This window comes from Podarcis tiliguerta, assembly GCF_965153285.1.
Source record: "Podarcis tiliguerta genome assembly, chromosome: 17".
NCBI lineage: Eukaryota > Metazoa > Chordata > Lepidosauria > Squamata > Lacertidae > Podarcis > Podarcis tiliguerta.
In genome coordinates, this window is record NC_139550.1 from 9,138,213 (window position 1) to 9,144,525 (window position 6,313).

The 6,313-nt window shown below is 46.0% G+C and overlaps 1 long non-coding RNA gene across 1 annotated transcript; it reads left to right on the forward strand.

The window, feature by feature from the left end:
- The first annotated feature begins 1,937 nt into the window (after nt 1–1,937).
- LOC310667896 lies at nt 1,938–5,598 on the forward strand. Its single transcript, XR_014506362.1, has 2 exons — nt 1,938–2,461; nt 5,252–5,598. It is a non-coding gene; the product is annotated as an uncharacterized lncRNA (long non-coding RNA).
- Nucleotides 5,599–6,313: the final 715 nt, after the last annotated feature.

Below are 6,313 nucleotides of genomic sequence, written 5' to 3' on the forward strand. Positions count from 1 at the left end.
AGCTATGAGTAATTGACTCTTGGGAATTCCCAGGTGTCAAAAAAAAAAGGTTATTTATGTATGCTTTTGAATGAGACTCTTGAGAGTCCCATGGACTGCAAGAAGGTCAAACCTCTCCATTCTGAAGGAAATCAGCCCTGAGTGCTCACTGGAAGGACAGATCCTGAAGCTGAGGCTCCAATACTTTGGGCTCCTCATGAGAAGAAAAGACTCCCTGGAAAAGACCCTGATGTTGGGAAAGATGGAGGGCACAAGGAGAAGGGGACGACAGAGGACGAGATGGTTGGACAGTGTTCTCGAAGATACCAGCATGAGTTTGGTCAAACTGCAGGAGGCAGTGGAAGACAGGAGTGCCTGGTGTGCTCTGGTCCATGGGGTCATGAAGAGGCGGACACGACTAAACGACTAAACAACTTCTACTACTGTGGCCCGTGTTTTGTTAGCCCCAAAATGGAAAACGAGTGAGGTCCCAACTAAAGAAGAATGGCAACTTAAACTGATGGAATATGTGCAGCTTGCAGACTTAACATATAGAATGAGAGAACAAGAAGAACCATAGAAAGAGAAGAAGGGAAGTCACTGATATTTTAAGGTTTTTTAAATGAATATTCTAAAATGTAAAAGAGAAAAATTTAATATATATTTTTTTACAAAAAAAGAAAGTACTGACTCTTTTAGAAGCTTCCCACCCAGTTCATAGTCTTGAGGGTTTTTCAAGTAATTTTGTCCAAGTGTACCTTGCGGCTCCTGTCTATTGGTTGTCTAGTCTACACTGGTTCACAGTGGATTGTCTGCGTTTCACGTGGGGGACTTCCCCAGCCCTAACTGAGGTTGCTGAGGGATTGAACCCTGGCCTTCTAAATGCAAAGCAGATGCTCTACCTCTGAGCTATGTAGTCCTTCCTAAGCTACAGGCTTAGTAGAGGACCTAGGCTAGATCATGCAAGATCTTTTTCAGTCTGGGATGACACGAAAAAATAAAGATGATGCTCTGCAACAAGGCATCACAGAGGAGGTGCCTGTCAGACGTAAATAAAAAGCAGTACTGTATTGATTCACTTGCTGATAGTCTCCTTTCCCAGGACTAACATACCTACTATGTTAGAGCACCATCTGGAGGCTATCTTAGTGAATAAGTGTTCATCTTTCAAAGTCCCGATGGGTACCATCCAACTAGAATCATAGAATCATAGAGTTGGAAGAGACCACAAGGGCCATCGAGTCCAACCCCCTGCCAAGCAGGAAACACCAACAGAGCACTCCTGACATATGGTTGTCAAGCCTCTGCTTAAAGACCTCCAAAGAAGGAGACTCCACCACACTCCTTGGCAGCAAATTCCACTGTCAAACAGCTCTTACTGTCAGGAAGTTCTTCCTAATGTTTAGGTGGAATCTTCTTTCTTGTAGTTTGGATCCATTGCTCCGTGTCCGCTTCTCTGGAGCAGCAGAACTAGATGCTTTCCTCTACAAGTCCCATGGAAATGAACAGCTGCCACCGCCATCTCCCCATATTTTTTTATTCTGAGAGATGGCAATACTACAGGGAGCAACCCTGCCTCCTAGTTGTGGGGATATTTAGTAGAGGGATGACCTTCCTGGCATGAGAAGCAGAATGATTACATTAAGTTTTCTATGAGATTTCACAAGCTGCATCAACAGGATGTGTGCCATTGTTCAGCTATAGCTCCATGTTTCTGAAAATTTAATAAGAACGCAGACCCTCCAAGTGTCCCTATTTTCCAGGGACATTCCTGGATTTACAGAAGCCATCCCAGTTCCTGATTTGATCCTGGGATGCCCCACTTTCCCTCAGGACATCTCTATTTTCATCAGTGAAATGGGATTTTTTTTAATGTTTAATGTTTTATTGTGTTTTTATATCTGTTGGAAGCCGCCCAGGGTGGCTGGGGCAACCCAGTCAGATGGACAGGCTATTAATAATAATATTAATATCAATTGAATAGGGTGCCCCTGTTTTCATGAGAGAAATGTTGGCTCGCTTCCTGTTGGATTGGTATCTACATATAACAAACATCAGCCAGTTGTCTTCCTGGCCCAAACCTCAGCCCCTTTCTTTGTTCTGACATTTTCTCTGTTCAAAGACAACTGCGTTTTCATTATTTGTTGTCCCCTTCCCTTTGTGATCCTGCTCACCGGAGGCATGCAGAAGAAGTGTGTGAGCTCGTATTATGTCACAAAGGTCTGGTGATGTCATGAGCCCTGTTCAGGAGTGAGAAACCTGACCCAGTGCTTCATTAACTCAAGGGGGTCCATGAGGAGGGGTGTCTCCTGTCCTTTCAAATGGTAGAGGTGGAGAAAGGGTGATCCGGTCCCAATGGTGTCCCTGGAGGGTACCATCGGCCTGCTGGCTGTGCTCTTCACAACCCACTTCCTTGTTTACTCTGATGGCTTCATCAGCCAAGCTGTCTTCCAAGCAACCATGGACAAGAGACAGGGAGGAGGTAAGTAATATGATAGAGCCACAGGGCATAGCAACCTGAGAAATCAGTGGTGTCAGGAACGGAGGCAAAACAGACAGAAGGTGGTGACATGGCAGTAGGAAGATGGTAACAGTGCAAGTGAAAACCTGTGCCTAAAAACCCCACACCACGATTGTGGAATGTGCCCCTTCCCCCACCAGCTGTCTTCATATATTCATAGGTAAAGGACCCCTGGACAGTTAAGTCCAGTCAAAGGCGACTGTGGGGTTGTGGCGCTCATCTCGCTTTCAGGCTGAAGGAGCCAGCGCTTGTCCACAGACAGCTTTCTGGGTCATGTGGCCAGCATGACTAAACTGCTTCTGGCACAACGGGACACCCTGACAGAAGCCAGAGCGCACAGAAACGCTGTTTACCTTCCTGCCACAGTGGTACCTATTTATCTACTTGCACTGGCATGCTTTCAAACTGCTAGGTTATCAGGAGCTGGGACTGAGCAACGGGAGCTCACCCTATTGCGGGGATTCGAACTTCCGACCTTCTGATCGGCAAGCCTAAGAGGCTCAGTGGTTTAGACCACAGCACCATCTGCAATAGCTTGCCCTGTGCTGAACGTGGAAGCAGGACGTGCTGGTAAATGGACAGAAAGAGTTCCCTATTAAAAAAATCCTTTGAAATGTTTCATAGAAAGTTTCATCTCACAGTGGATTGTGTGGCACTTATAGAACAGCTACTGCCGTTCCAAAATACCGAGCAACATTTGGATAGATTTGGATAGGCAAGTGGCCCCATACCATTAAAGCAGGGTCATATCGCTTTAAACAATCGTGGATTCCCCCAAAGAATCCTGGAACCCCAGTTTGTTAAGTGTGCTGAGAGTTGCTAGGAGACCCCTATGCGATTCACAATCCCTCCTCCCAGGGAACTCTGCCCTTGGAATAACATTGGGATGAAGGGTTTTTCTCAGGATGTTAGAGGGTGGGTGTGCTGTGTCCTGTTGGCCTAGGGGTGGTGGCACTCACCCTTCTACTGATAGGAAATGCTCTGCGGGGGGAAGGCAAAAAACGGGTGGTCTCGGAGGGTCAGTTGCAGGGGAGTGAGAAATGTCCCTATTTTCATCTGAGGAATGTTGGAGGGTATGTGCGTCACAAGTTGTGCAGGCTTGTTCACCGGGAGTGGCTTTCAAAAACCAGGATCTATCTACGAGAACCCCAGGTTTGTCCTAAAATCCTCAAGGAGATTGATTGTGGCAGTCATGCTTTCGTTAAAGACAGATTGCTCACCCGTTACCTAGAAATGGACAGCCATTGTGAAGTACGAACTCTGTGCCCCAGAATTTCTCCTGTGCCCCAGGATTTCGTGAGATGCATTCAGTGGTTCCTCAGTAACTGGCACAATTGCTAGAATGCATAGAAAACTAAATAGGCATGCCCAGCAGAAGTGTGGGGGGGTGCACTTTTGTGTCCATAAAATAAATTTGTTCACAGCTGTTTACAAGGGGGCAAAGATGCCAGCATCGCCCTTGAGCCAGTGCCACTGACTGGACTCATCCACTTCAGCCCCAACTGGGCTATGTGAGCTGGGTAGCACTTCCAGAGACCACCTTCAGCACAGGAACAGGTCAAAGTGCTGTGGACTCACAGCTTAGAGTTGTGAGCACCGGATTCACTTCCACAAGTAGACAGTCGTCACACAGCAGAGTATAGCAGAGTATATAAACAACTCGGAGAGCAGCTCTGTACAATATCTTCTTTATTCTATAACTACAACTATAATACGTACAACTATATACAGAGCTAAATGAGCCTAAGCATAAAGAATGCTAAACCGCACTCAGTGTCTGCAGCTGCTCTTAGCAGCAACCTTATCTAAACACACAATCTCTCTCTAACACTCTCTCTCTCTCCGACACACTGACTGACTGACCGACTCACTGACTCACTCACTGACTCTTTGATGTGGTGCTGGAGCAGAATAATTAGAGAGCAGAACACGCCTCCTCCTCTCTGCAGAATCAGCAGACTCCTCAGGAGATTCTTGGATATGGGAGGGGTGAAATCTCCTCAAAAGATTGTTTGGAGAGGTGTCAACGTGGTGGGGAAGAGGGAGCGCATTCACCTCGTGCATTGAACCACGGGTGCCATCAGCACACACTGCATTGCTTTCAGATAGGCATGCATACATGTGCATTAACTGCAGCTGGATTGGACCAAAGGCTTTCTGTGCAGTGCAGGAGAGCAATGAAACTGCCAATACAATGTGACACAGCAGGGAGAATTATTTCCTCCGCATAAGCCTCCAGCGATGAAGCAGCAACAGTCTGAGAGACACGTCTGCAAATAGCTATATCAAATGCACCACATGTGGCATGCATGTGCGTGTGTTGCAAAACATTTCCATTCCTCTTGAAACAACCACTTTCTCAGGAAAACCCGGTTCTCATGAAAACTCAATGCAAATTTGCTAGAGGTAGTGTCAGGATAAACTAAGGGACTCAAATATAACGTTTTAAGGGTGTTTTAAGCGCACGACACAAATGTAACACTAGTTGGCGATGGTGAGTGAATGGGAAATTTGATATACGTATAATTTAGAACATTTCTTTAAAAAGCATTTTCACACCGGTTTTTTAACTACATGTCTAGATTTAGCCTAAGAAGGGAATGTAAACACAATTCAGGGGAAAGGGCAGAATGGAGTGTCAGCACACAGAGTGAATGAAAGAGTGAGAATCATAGAAAAGAGATTTTTGATTCCCCCTTTATGTTTAAGGCGGGGGGAAGATGGAAGAAACATTTGTGGCTTCATCAACAGGGGAAGGCATGGAGGTGATCGACATGGCTGAGAGCGAGGACTCCCAACTGCTGGGGAATGCGGCCGTGAAGGACATGTTGCTGGACTTAGCCGTCTCTCTGAACACAGCCAGTGTCATGCTGTTTTTTTTATGCGTGACATAGAGCCCGAAGTCTTAGCAATGGTAATGGATGAAGACAACATGAACATCTACTTATGCTTCATGATCGCCTTCTGAGAAGCAGCTGTGGCTTCATTGCTCATGTCCAGGGACTTTTGGGGCTCCACCGGAGAACAGGGGCTTTTGTAACAGCTACACACACCTCCACATTCATGGCCCCCCGAGAACAATAAAACCTCTGACCAAAGCTTGTAGAGTTTGTTCTAAGTGAGAAGTGTGCCTTTTGATCCTCCCATGGTGACACCTTGTCATAGGCTCTTGGGCTTTGAAAGCTTTCTAGAAAGATCTACGTAATCATGAGGTAAAACGGTTTGATTACAGGCAGGATACTGCATGATGGAAAATACCTCAGATTTTTTGAAATCTTCCCCCTGCACATAGAAAACCAAAGGTCCAAGAGAATTCCAGCATAGCTTCCTCACAGATATGCTAGTTTTCTATGCGCAGAAGGGTTTGATGTTTATTTTTGGAGGAGTTTTCAGTCATGCAATTGCCCACCTATAATCTGAAGTGGGACACTTCCCATAGTTTCACCACAATGTGTTAAGTTCTGAAGAGAAGATAGTTTGGCTCCATGTAAGCCTCACCATTTGAAAAGCAGCTTTGCTCAGTCTTTTAAGAATTCAGAAGGCTCCCTCCTGACTGCTGAGGGAAGTTGCCTGGAAGAGCTTGCCTTGAAGTTATACTGAGGAGGCGGGAGATGTCTAATCTCAGCTACTACGCCATCTCCAGAGGTTCTTAGAGCTAAGTGAGACTACAGTAGAAAACAAAAGGGAGAGGCCTGCTACCAGCCTGTCACATCTCCTTCACTCTCATTATTAGAGGTAAGCTCCTCCATCTTTCTTCAGTCCTCAGGAGACAATTCTCAGAATTCAGGTCAGAGCCAAACTAGATGGGGAGAA